Consider the following 13,283-nt stretch of genomic DNA (forward strand, 5'->3'; position numbering starts at 1 on the left):
CAGACTTCCACCTTCCTCTGCGGTGTACTTGTACTGCCTGCTTCTGATAGTAACATTGGGACACGGACTTAAGGAGATTTTTTATTTTTTTACTGCAAGTATTTGTGTTGGATCTTGACTTCTTCAGCAGGAAGCCTTGTGTATCGTTTTCTGCAAGTCTCTCAATTTGTGCTGCCTCCTAAAGATGCTGACGTCTCGCTTCACTGTTGTCCTCCGTCTGTAGAAGTAGGGCAGGGCATCCTGCCAGGCGGCATGAAATAGTGTTCAGTGTCATCCACACCGCAGCACATTGAGATTTTGTGCAGTCCAAGACGTAAGAAGCTTCCGAGTTTGCTGAAGCAGAGATGTGAGGTTAGGTATCACAATGGCTACCGTGCGCCATAGAGATGCACAGAGACAGGACTGCACCTCTGAAGGGTAGAATGCATCGGATATGCTAAAGCGCCCACACGGGTAGGCTGTATGGTGCCCACACGGGTAGGCTGTATGGTGCCCACACGGGTAGGCTGTATGGTGCCCACACGGGTAGGCTGTATGGTGCCCACACGGGTAGGCTGTATGGTGCCCACACGGGTAGGCTGTATGGTGCCCACACGGGTAGGCTGTATGGTGCCCACACGGGTAGGCTGTATGGTGCCCACACGGGTAGGCTGTATGGTGCCCACACGGGTAGGCTGTATGGTGCCCACACGGGTAGGCTGTATGGTGCCCACACGGGTAGGCTGTATGGTGCCCACACGGGTAGGCTGTATGGCGCCCACACGGGTAGGCTGTATGGCGCCCACACGGGTAGGCTATGCCATTGCTTTTTGAATGGTCTCTCCGAATCTCAGGATTCTCATAGGAAACCATTGCTAATAACATCGCATTGATGGGGGAATTACTTGTTTCCATGGTAACCGTAGTCGCTCTGCTCTATATTAACACTATTAGTGTGGTTGAAAGCAATAATGTAGTTATTCCGGGTAGGAAGTCTGTTTATAGCTGCCATAGAAATATTTCTATTGTTTGTGCCCGTGTTGGACAGATCTGTGTGGCACCAGGGAGACCCGGTGTGCGGTCCTAGAGGAAATGTATTGCCCGGGTACTGTAATCCGTGCGGGAACTATGCGGTGTATGGGAGGCTGCCTGCGTGTAGCTTCATCGCTGCCAGTAGAGGGCACTATTAGGAGGTTACTGCGGATGGAGCTGGGTTGTGAGCGTTGCTGGGGCGCTGGATCTTCTTTACGGTGTGTAATGGGGTCTCGTACATATATTGTGCTTAATAATTATAGGTGGAATCCTATATTTAGGTAATTGTTAGGTACAGTATTTAAAGGGGTTGTCTACAACTTTAACATTCTTGACTTATCCTTTAGGATAAGTGACCAGTATAGGATTGGAAGGGTCCAACACACGGCCCCCCACCAATTTAGCGGTTTAGGGCTTCAGAAGCAGACTGATGTAAGCGCCAGTGTATATGGTTAGTGTCTACTGACTGGCACTGCAGATCGGCTCCTACCAACTTCAATAGGAGCTGGTGTATTGGATTTGTCTGGTTTTCCTGGTGGCCATAAACTTAAGACACTTATTGTATTTGGGGGTGTCCCACTCTCACCTGATATCATCTATCAAAGGGGAGGAATAATCAGTCATCTTGGATTTCAAGCTATCCTCTAAAGAAATTTAACCTTGTTGCCCGAGCCGAGCGGGTATGTTGGGTGTCGGGAGGACTAGCCGAGCCAAGTGGGTATGTTGGGTGTCGGGAGGACTAGCCGAGCCAAGTGGGTATGTTGGGTGTCGGGAGGACTAGCCGAGCCAAGTGGGTATGTTGGGTGTCGGGAAGACTAGCCGACCTATTGGAAGAGCTTGGCCATTCTGCGTCACTACTTGCCCTGTCTCGGGACTGTATGGACCAGGTTTAGGCTGAATGGCCTCCATCTCCAGACGACAATCGAGAAGGCCCAGGAAGCGTTTTCTCAGATTTCTGCAAAATTATTTGCTTATTAAAACTCTTGGGGACTAAAAAAATAAAAAAAAAATCCTTCTGACCTTTTCAGGCAATAACACCAATCAGTTTCTTGTAATTACATGGAAATTAGCCTCAGATGTCATTCAGCGAGCGCAGCGCACGGCCACAATCTCTCCGCATTGCTGCTGCTGCCGGCGCTCGCTTCTGGGCACGATGTGTCTGGACTTGATGTCACATTTGATGCCAAGTACGAAGAGTCGGGGGCAGCGAAGAGACGGGATCAGATTACCAGCCCTTTACAGAAACAATTCTAATTAGATGGAAAAACTACAGACCGGAAGGCAGAAGAGCTGATATCAGGCGCTTGTCACTGAGGTTTTCTTCCTGCGCTCATGAAATTTCAGTAGGTAGATGTCCACTTGTGATCACCCCGGCTTAATTGACTCGACTGGTAATTGACGATAGCACCACCATCTGTTCTTCTCTAATTAAGCAAAAGTAAGCTTTAAAGAGCAATTTGTTGGAAAAGCTTTGATAGACAAGTATGGCATTCTTGCAAGAAAAGGAAAAAGACATAAATGAAGACAAACATGAGGCTACTGTGAGCACGAAGTCACCCCCAAGAGGATTAAATTGGCTAGGTCTTGCTAGTAAAGCTTAAAAGGGGAGTTATTGTAAAATTGAACATGTTATGTCCTAATACATACCTTATAATGCTGGCTCTGGGGTTGCCATGGTAGTTACCAGACTGCAACAACTTCCTGTCATGTGACCACTTAAAGCACCACTGTTATAAGGGCTCTTTTCCACTTGCGTACCGCTTCCGATGTGAGAGCATTGGGAGCGATATGCTAATGACCCTGTGCTGCGGCGTCAGCCGAGGATAATGCGACTGATGCGATCTTGATATCACATCACAGCTACGGAGAAGATGGAGGGAGCACTTTCTCCCATCTCCCCCGCTGTCTGTCTCTGCGTGCACCGCACTGCAGTCGCATAACACGCGAGTGCAGTGTGATTTATACACATGTGAGCCGAGACTCGGTGCAAAATGCAGCATGCTGCGATTGTAACGAGAGCCTGAGTTGTGTGGAGAAAAAACAGGACAGCGGAAACTGTCTCATTGATTAACACTGGTGCGAGTGCCATCCGTTTTAGTTTTTTTTTTATCGGATCGCACTCTCTCCAGGAAATCGCGAGTGGAAAAGAACCCTGAAGCAAAGTTCTGCAGCACTGTAGACCATTATGTAGTGTGAGTGAAATACACTCCGATTGTTCCTCTTGAACGCCAAATTAATAAGGTTTGTTTTGAGCGCTCAGGAAATCAATACAACCCACACTTAGAATGATGTATTCAAAGAATTCTCCTTTATTAGTACATGTGACCAGTTTATATAGGGTTCCCACTGAACTATACACCAATAAGAGCAGTAGGGGTGTGAACGGAAATGTGAAACTTCCTCGCCCATCAATGCTAGTTAAAGGGAACCTGTCACCAAATTTGGGGCCTATAAGCTGCGGTCACCGCCACCGGGCTCTTATATACAGTATTCTAACATTCTGTATATAAGAGCCCAGGCCGCTGTGAGAACATAAACACTTTAGAATACTTACCGAACAGTCGCGCAGTTGGCCATATAGGCGTCTCCATTGTCCGGTGCCGGCGCCGCATCTTTTGGCCATCTTTGTTCTTCTCTAGCTGCGGTGCATGACACGTCCGACGTCATACACACTCACCGGCATTCAGGTCCTGAGCAGGGCAGATCAAAGTATTGTGGTGCGCTTGCGCAGGACCGGCGAGTGTGTATGATGTAGGACGCATCATGCACACAAGCTTCAGAAGGAGGACGAAGATGGCTGAAAAGGGAGGCGCCGGCACCGGAGAACGGAGATGCCCATAAGGCCCACCTCATCTAGGTTAAATATTATAAAGTGTTTTTTATGTTCTCACAGCGGCCTGGGCTCTTATATACAGCATGTTAGAGTGCCGTATATGAGTCTGGTGGTGGCGACTGCAGCTTATAGGCCAAAAAAGTGGTGACGGGTTCCCTTTAAAACCTATGGCATCATTAGGTATCAGACAAGATGGAGACTATATGCACTGTGTTCTCTCACAGTAGTGAACATGCACAGGCTCCTCCGTCAGCAGCCATATTGTGGATAGGAGCGCTGCGTTCTGTGAAGGACCGCCGGTCCTGTCCACAGTCGGTTAATAGCACCCTCCTTTTCATAGCTCTTCCATCCCGTGTTATACCGGCTAATTCACCTTCCCGTTTCTTTGATATGAGATGTGACGGTTCAGGGGTGTTTGGCTGCAGTTACAGACGCTCATTGGAATGATCTCATAAAGAATCAGAGAGTTCCTTCGTTAGCTCCGCCACGCTCCAGTAATGTCACTACTAATTGGCCTCCAACGCAATATTCTCCTCTATGAAGACTGTTCCTACACTAGCCAAAGGCTTATCACTTGGCTTCTCTGGGTTTCTGAATTCCAAGCACTGTAGTAAAGTGATCACTTATAGCTGATAAGGTTAATTACTCCAGGACTACCTATTGATGAGCAGTCATTTGAACTAGTGATTATGATCAGTTTCGCTGGAGGTTTGACACCTGCAATGATCAGCTCTTCGATGGGAGCGGAGCTGCAGTACCTGAGAATGGCCACCATACGGTGTATGGCGCCGTGTCATGCAGCCCTGTCCACTGTATCTCCAGCAGTCACGGGGCCTGGTGATAGCTAATCAGTGGTGGATATCAGGTGTCACAACGGCACCAATCTGACACTAATGGCCTAGCCGAAGTAGAAGTTGTCAGTAGAGATGACTCACAGAACACCGGGAGCGGCTGGTCACTTTTTTTTTTTTTTCTTTTTTCTTTTAAATCCGGTTCTGATCTGGATCCAGTCCCCGTAAAGGTCTATGGGGATCAGAAACCAGAGATTAAAAATGAAGGGATGGGGAGATAGGAGCTTGTGCAGTATACTCACCAAGGATCTGTCATGGCGGCAAGCGGCTTCCAGGTCGCACATTCACTTCTGGAGCAGCTAATTAACTTTCATTGAATATGCACTGCTTTCCTCGGCCACCGGTGCCTGTAATTGGTTGCAGTCAGCTGCGCCCCCACACTGAGTGGTAGCGTGTCTGTGTGTCAGCTGACTGCTTCCATTCACAGCCGCTATGCTCGTTTATAGCATAGGCCAGAGTCACACTGGTATATGGCATCCGATGCAAGATGCTAATGACCCTCAGCTCAGGCTCTGCTGTGAGCGTGGACAGAGTGTCATGTGACTCTGACCCGATCCTGCAATCTGAGCACAGCTGCGGAGGAGAGGGATTAATCGCCCCATCTCCTCCATTATCAGCCTGTGCGTATATCACACTGCACTTGATCTGAGTGCAGTCCGATCTGTCTCTTGCACCCATAGACTTGTATGGGTGCGAGTGATGGGAGACTCGCAGACAATCACAGTAATCGATTTTTTTTCCTCAGTCCAATTAGGGCTGAGGAAACACTCACAAATGTGAGTTGCAGCATTGTGTTACATGGGGCCGAGTTCAATGCCTAAAAAGTGCCTAAAAATAGCAACCTGCAGCCGACCAGGATTGTCACATCCAACTCTTCCCATTTTCCTGGTGCTGTGGCAAGAAGGGTAATGAGGGGGTTAGTAACAGCCCACAGATGCTACTAAGGCTATGTGCACACGCTGCGGTTTTTTTGACGCTGCGTTTTTGTGCGTTTTTGGCCTCTAAAAACGCACCCGCGGCAAAAAAACGCGGCAAACGCATGCATTTTTACCCTGATTTGGTGCGTTGTTGGCTGCGTTTTGCTGCTTTTTTGATCTCTGCGTTTTGCTGCGTTTTTCCAATGCATTGCATGGGGAGAAAACGCAGAAAAACGTAGGAAAGAATTGACATGTCCATTTTTTTTTTTTTAAGTTCAAAAACACCGCTAAAAAAAAAAAGTTGTGTGTGAACAGCAAAAATGAAAACTCATAGACTTTGCTGGGGAAGCAAAGTCATGCAGTTTTGAGGCCAAAAACTCACCCGAAAAACGCACTGTGTGCACATAGCCTAACCAATAGATTAGTGATGGCAGGCGTCTGAGACCTCCCAACACTAATCTGTAAGTAAACAAACAGACCGATAAAATCCTTTATTTGGAATAAAATACAAAAAACACCCTCTTTTACCACTTTTTTAGCCCCCTAAACACCTCTTCAGGGCCGACATAATCCACACCAGGTTCCACGGTGATTCCAGCTCTGCTACATCTCACAGTGAGCGGCCATAGAGCATGACTGCCTGCTGTGAGTGCAGACAGAGAATGAATGAGCTGCGATGAGCGATGGCTGGTTGCAGGCAGGCGCTGTCACACAGGCTGGGGGCACGTCTGACTGCAACTAATCACAGACGCCAGGATGGGCGGGGAAAGCTGTACATATGCGATGAGTGGCACAGGAAGTGAAGCAGAGGACGCAGGAGATGATTACAGCCGCGACAGAGCCTTGGTAAGTAAGAAGCACTCGCTTCATTCTTTTCTTTATTTTTCCATTTATTTATTTTTAATTTCTGGAATGTTGAATCCAGATCAAACACCCAGAATCCTGGGCCCGGGAAACCACGTGGATCCAGACTTTTACAGCCCCGGTCTGCTCATCTGTAGTGGTCAGTACTGTAGTCCTGGACTTGTTAGGAGTCCAACACATTTTGACATCTTTATTATTTTGAGAATCGATACCTTGCATCTGTCGCAGTCATAGTACTCAATCTTTTCCCAGATTCCCCATATATATATATAGATATATTAGTAAAGATGAGGCTTCGGCCCGGTATCCACGTTAGACGTACGGGGGGGAACGTCCCCCCAGTTCACGCTTTTTGGAGGGAAGTAATAATGTAATTTTGACACTAATTCCCTCAGCCTTTTATCTAAAATAGTTTTCCCACACCTGCGTTAGTTATGTTTAGTTCCTCCCCCTTTGGTTTTGCAAGATTTATAACAAATTGGTACAAGGGATTCCAAATTGGTGCATTGCACCCATTCATTCATCACTGTCATTTCAGAGCAGATGCTGATCATATATTATGTGATCAGCGAACAGTCCTTTCAAGTCCTGACATCGCCAAGCCTCTTAGAAGGGTTGAGCCGTAAAGATCCCGTTTCCTTCAGAATTCTGGTCTCGTCCATGATTCATACAATTATTATTTCATGCCCATTTGAATCTACATGCCCACAAGGCGCTCTGCTCTGCTTCTGAAAGCTAAATAGTCCATTAACCTCCTTATCGCGGAGAAGCACTTCTGCAAGGTAAGGCTCTGGCTTGGGGCTTGAATGGGTTAATGCGGAAGAGCATTTACGAGAGAATATCAGTCATTGATAGCATCTTGTAGAAACTCCATGCGATTGGCATGGTAATGTAGTTCTTCCTCCTAGGCACAGGCTTCACCCAGCTCCTATGCTCTGATGTTGGCAAATGCTCTTATTTTTCGAGTTCACGTTCTGTAATTGCCCTTTATCATGGGAAAGGTTGTGCAATAATAATGATAGGGTACACACTTCTAATTGTGTATCACTTCCTCAGTTTTTGAAATCTCAACTTCTTGACAGGGAATGGAAACCTTTACATTTGAAGGCTGGATAGATTTCTGGTATACTGCCGGCAATCTGTGAGTAGGACGGGCAATCGTCCGTGCTGTGAGTGGCCTATCCCGCCAGAGCAATATGTTGTAGCAAACGGTCACCGGGTATGCTAGAAATGTGTAATAGTTGCGGGTCTAGTCTCTAGGCTATCACCCATGTCGAAAACGAGATCCCTTTTCTTGTCATTGGGAACCAAAATAACAGTAAAACAAGGTCGAGGTGCAACATGGTCATAGCCAGGTCCAGAGGACTCCAAAAATGCACAGAAGAGAACCTCAACTCTCCAAATTTGATGCAAAGAAAAGGTGTTCTTTCCCCAAGTCTCCACTCACGTATGTGGGAGTTTAGGAGTGGACTTCGTTGCCCTTCATACTGTGGTGCCATGATAAGCCGGTTCTGTGGGTAATGAGATGTTGTCCATTGTTTCTTCTTCTACGATAGTTGATGGCTCTGTAGAGGTGGTTTCTCTTTTCGCTCCCTTATTTGAATGACTATTACTGGGACAAGTTGTCTCTTCAGGGAGGAAGGAGACAAACTCTAGCGCCACCTATTGGAAGTAGCAATCCTAAAAGTCAAAAATGGCCCTTTAACGAGCCTTTTCATATGACCTAGGATTTCTGCCAGATCAGAACCTCAACTTGCAGACACGGTGTTTCGGGATGATTGTCCCTCGTCAGTGCAAAGTATGAGATCTGATCTGTCTGTATGAGAAGCTATAGTGGAGTCTAAGGAGAAAACTTTTCTCCTTGCGGAGACTAACAAACTAATCTGGCTGTCAGTCGTGAGGAGTCTTATAGCTGCAATGCTCCTTTTGGTTAATATTCAATTTGTCATTCAGGGAGGAAGGAGACGAACGATACTGCCACCTATTGGAAGTGGCAATCCTACAAGTCAAACTGGGACAGTATGACAAGTCATGATTTCATGCTTATCTCTTAAGTGTCTCAAGGCCAGGCTTCTTGTCTTATCTGTTATAAACAAGGAGAAAAGAAGAAAAATGGCACCAGAACGTCTGCAGAAAGTATTAAATTTTATTCACATAAATATACAAAGATATAGAATATCAACTCGTCATGAGAATAAATAGTACAGTGTCAAATGAGACAAAAATTTAAGGAAAAAATGAAGTCACCTAGGGATGATGGATGCAAGTATGTATAGAGCACAAAAGGGATAGGATGTAAAGTCCCGTCGCCGTAAAGGAACCCTGAGGGGGGAGGGCCCAAATGGAATGTATAGAAATGAGGAAAAACAATAGTATATCACTAGAATGTGTAGATCCAAAAAATGGGCCCCTGTACCCCAAGATGATAAATGGTCAGGGTTACCCTCCACAACTGAATGTAGTCAAGAGTAAATGGACAAAAACCAGTAAACAAGTGAGCAGAATCATTAAAGAAAGTGTGAGAAAATAGTATCAACCAGAGTAGTCGTAGGGCAATAGAGAGGAGGCTGAGGTGTTGTATGTAATGGGCAATTATAGTCGTAAAGCCGAGAGGTGCCAGTTAGCACATAGACGGCTAATTAGAAAACACACAACCAGGTCCTTGTGCCCAGACTAGTCGTGGAGCTAAAGAGAAAGGCAGGAATGCTGAAAAAGTTATCCCATACAAGGGAGACAGATATGAGCAGTTAAATGAAATTAGTATACAGCCTGACTCCAATGGGGGCAGGTATAACCAGGCAGAAGAAAGAGAAAAAGGAAGAAAAAGAAAGAGGAAGAGAAAGTGCGAGTAACCAAAGTAGTCTCTAATAATAGAGAGGACTAGTCGTGGGGCAGAGAGAGGGGACTGAGTGGAGAGTAATAAATAGTCGTGAAGCCGAGAGGTGCTAAGCAGCACAATAACGGCCAGTATCAGGGAGGGGGAGAGAGAATCGGATCTCTATGCCCGAACTAGTCGTATGAGCCTAAGAAAGGTATGGACAGTGAAGGAGTAAAAAGAACAGTAACTACCTGAAGGAGTGGAGGAAGGTGGCGGCAGGAGGACGATCCCAACAGCTGTTTCGCCTGAACGCTTTTACAAGGGATCGTCCTCCTGCCGCCACCTTCCTCCACTCCTTCAGGTAGTTACTGTTCTTTTTACTCCTTCACTGTCCATACCTTTCTTAGGCTCATACGACTAGTTCGGGCATAGAGATCCGATTCTCTCTCCCCCTCCCTGATACTGGCCGTTATTGTGCTGCTTAGCACCTCTCGGCTTCACGACTATTTATTACTCTCCACTCAGTCCCCTCTCTCTGCCCCACGACTAGTCCTCTCTATTATTAGAGACTACTTTGGTTACTCGCACTTTCTCTTCCTCTTTCTTTTTCTTCCTTTTTCTCTTTCTTCTGCCTGGTTATACCTCCCCCCATTGGAGTCAGGCTGTATACTAATTTCATTTAACTGCTCATATCTGTCTCCCTTGTATGGGATAACTTTTTCAGCATTCCTGCCTTTCTCTTTAGCTCCACGACTAGTCTGGGCACAAGGACCTGGTTGTGTGTTTTCTAATTAGCCGTCTATGTGCTAACTGGCACCTCTCGGCTTTACGACTATAATTGCCCATTACATACAACACCTCAGCCTCCTCTCTATTGCCCTACGACTACTCTGGTTGATACTATTTTCTCACACTTTCTTTAATGATTCTGCTCACTTGTTTACTGGTTTTTGTCCATTTACTCTTGACTACATTCAGTTGTGGAGGGTAACCCTGACCATTTATCATCTTGGGGTTCAGGGGCCCATTTTTTGGATCTACACATTCTAGTGATATACTATTGTTTTTCCTCATTTCTATACATTCCATTTGGGCCCTCCCCCCTCAGGGTTCCTTTACGGCGACGGGTTGGACTTTACATCCTATCCCTTTTGTGCTCTATACATACTTGCATCCATCATCCCTAGGTGACTTCATTTTTTCCTTAAATTTTTGTCTCATTTGACACTGTACTATTTATTCTCATGACGAGTTGATATTCTAGATCTTTGTATATTTATGTGAATAAAATTTAATACTTTCTGCAGACGTTCTGGTGCCATTTTTCTTCTTTTCTCCTTGTTTATAATGTTTTTTGAAGTAGGCACCCCCCCCTGTGGGAACCCCAGGTTGTGTTTCCCTCAGTGATAATCCAATTTAGCCATGTATATGTTGTTAACAATTCTTGTCTTATCTGGTATACTCGCAGGTCACATACGTGGTGTGTGCGAAAAGGTTATGTTTCGATTTGAGCCAAACCCAACACAGGTGGCCACTTGAGAGCTGCTATGACTAGAGGGAAGAAGGGGGCTGGGACTGGTGAAGCTCAGTTGGTGCTGGGGATACATCTTAACTAATCTTTTTTTTTTTTTTTCTTGTATATAAATGTGCTTTCTTCAGTCAGGCTGGGCCCTCCAGGATGTCATTGTTGGATATTAGATTTAGACCTTGCTTGTACAGTTGGTTAGATTTTCCCAGACCCGTCCTCATCGCTGTAAGTCGGCTCTTCATCTTGTAGCTGATTCCTTCACCTTTATAATTGGATGACTTGGGTTTTGGTCACACCAGCCAGACTTGTGTTTTTTAAAAGGTATCTGTCAGTAGGATCAACCCTCCTAAGCCATCCATATGGACATGTAGGTCATAGGAAGCTGAAAATGATACCTTGATCTTTGTGATCCAATGTTATATTCCCAAGAAATCCACTTTTTTTAATACGTAAATGAGCTATTAAGATCGATGGACCAGACACAGATCTCCAAAAGAATCTGCCTCCAGGGCTTATTGTGAATGAAAGAGGACGTTACCAGTATGAGACATGTAATGACTGACAGTCTGCTCTTTTGATCTACATGTCTTACACTGGTAATTCCCCCTTTCATTTCCATAAAACTTGTGATACCAAATTGTAAATGAATACAAATCAGTGCAGGGGATTCAGAAAAAAAAAAAGGACCAGAGGGGGTAAGTTGTAAAATACACCAAATATTTATTAACCCAATAAAGGTGGACAAAAGTGCATGCACAGTGATGGCAAAATAAGATAAAACCACTATTTTGCCCAGTAACACAAAGTACCTAGGTAGGCCTGAAGGTGGCAGTACAATCTGCTATATGTAGTATCATATGATCAATATAGTAAAGGGTGAAGGAGAGGGGGTTATATGTGAATCACACAGCAAAAACTTAAATCACCCCGAAATGCTTCCTCCATAAACAGCCTGCCTGAACTACAATAGACAATACCTTGAGACGTTGTTGAGTCAGGCTACCAGGTGCAGTGCAGGACAACCTCGACGTGCGTTTCACCATTAAGTGGGTCTGTCAGGAGGCGTTGCTAAAGTGCACAGTGCAAAAGCTTATATATGATTGAAGGAGCCAATTAGCAAATCGTCGCACTCGGCGTCATGATGCTCCGCCCACCCGCAGCGGGACCCACAGAGCAGACCAGGCATGAATAAAAGGAGGACAAACGTCATCCGCTCATTCGACCCAGAGCGCAGGAGGACGTGAACAGCGCATGTGCGCAGCGCGGCTGTGCTATGCAAGGAGCAACGGTGTATTAGAGATGAAAGACTACATGCAGTGCCTGCCCACAGACCAGAGCAGCGCGAGCGCACTACGGGGAGAGGGGAGGACAAAAGCCAGTAAGCTCTGCAGGCAGATGCTCAGGGAAACCTCTGACCATAGATCGTATCTTAACAGCTCATTTACATATTAAAAAAAAACGTGGATTTCGTTGGTAAGAAGACATCTGATCACATATATTGAAGTATAATTTTATTCAGCGTCTTATAACCTATATGCCCATATAGACTGTTTAGGAGGGTTGATCCTACTGACATATTCCCTTTAAAACCACTGTACCAATTCTTGCAGTCACACCAGATTTTCTTTGCGGCACAAACCTACCCACCTGTGCCAGTATCTGCTGACCCCTGCCCTAGGGTCCAGGCCTGCGTACCCACCTTCTCCGGCTGCTCTGCTCTGGTCTCCTCCACTGTCTGCTTCTACAGTTTTAACTAGAAAACCATTAGTGATTGTGATGTGTAACGGCGGATCCACCACTGAGAACTATAATTTGAAGCCTCACGATCTTGGCCTCGTTTCCAAAGAAACATCCAATTAAGTATTATCTTCTCATGTTTACATCTTCAGCAGCCAAAATGTTTACGCTCCGCAAATAAAACTCGTCTCACTGGAAAAACCTCATATTCAGGTGATCAGTCTCTGCGACGGCCTCCAGTGATCGAGTGAGACAGTCTACTGCTCCGAGTGGTGTGATATAGTCATCGGAAGAGTATAATAGGACTTGTCTGATGTGAAGATGTACAAGTATGTTCTGGAGAGGTCCGCCTGTCCATGCTCAGCCCAAACACCTCCCTAACAAGCAACCTGGAGACACTGCTATACAGGAGACTGCGCCAACCATGATTATCAAAATAACTACAACTTTATTAGTAGTTTTACGACTCCACTCTAGTCTGAGAGATCACCATCAATGGCTGAGAGATCGCCATCTCAATGGCTGAGAGATCGCCATCTCAATGGCTGAGAGATCGCCATCTCAATGGCTGAGAGATCGCCATCTCAATGGCTGAGAGATCGCCATCTCAATGGCTGAGAGATCGCCATCTCAATGGCTGAGAGATCGCCATCTCAATGGCTGAGAGATCGCCATCTCAATGGCTGAGAGATCGCCATCTCAATGGCTGAGAGATCGCCATCTC

Source organism: Anomaloglossus baeobatrachus, chromosome 2 (assembly GCF_048569485.1).
Source record: "Anomaloglossus baeobatrachus isolate aAnoBae1 chromosome 2, aAnoBae1.hap1, whole genome shotgun sequence".
In the NCBI taxonomy this organism is placed as follows: domain Eukaryota; kingdom Metazoa; phylum Chordata; class Amphibia; order Anura; family Aromobatidae; genus Anomaloglossus; species Anomaloglossus baeobatrachus.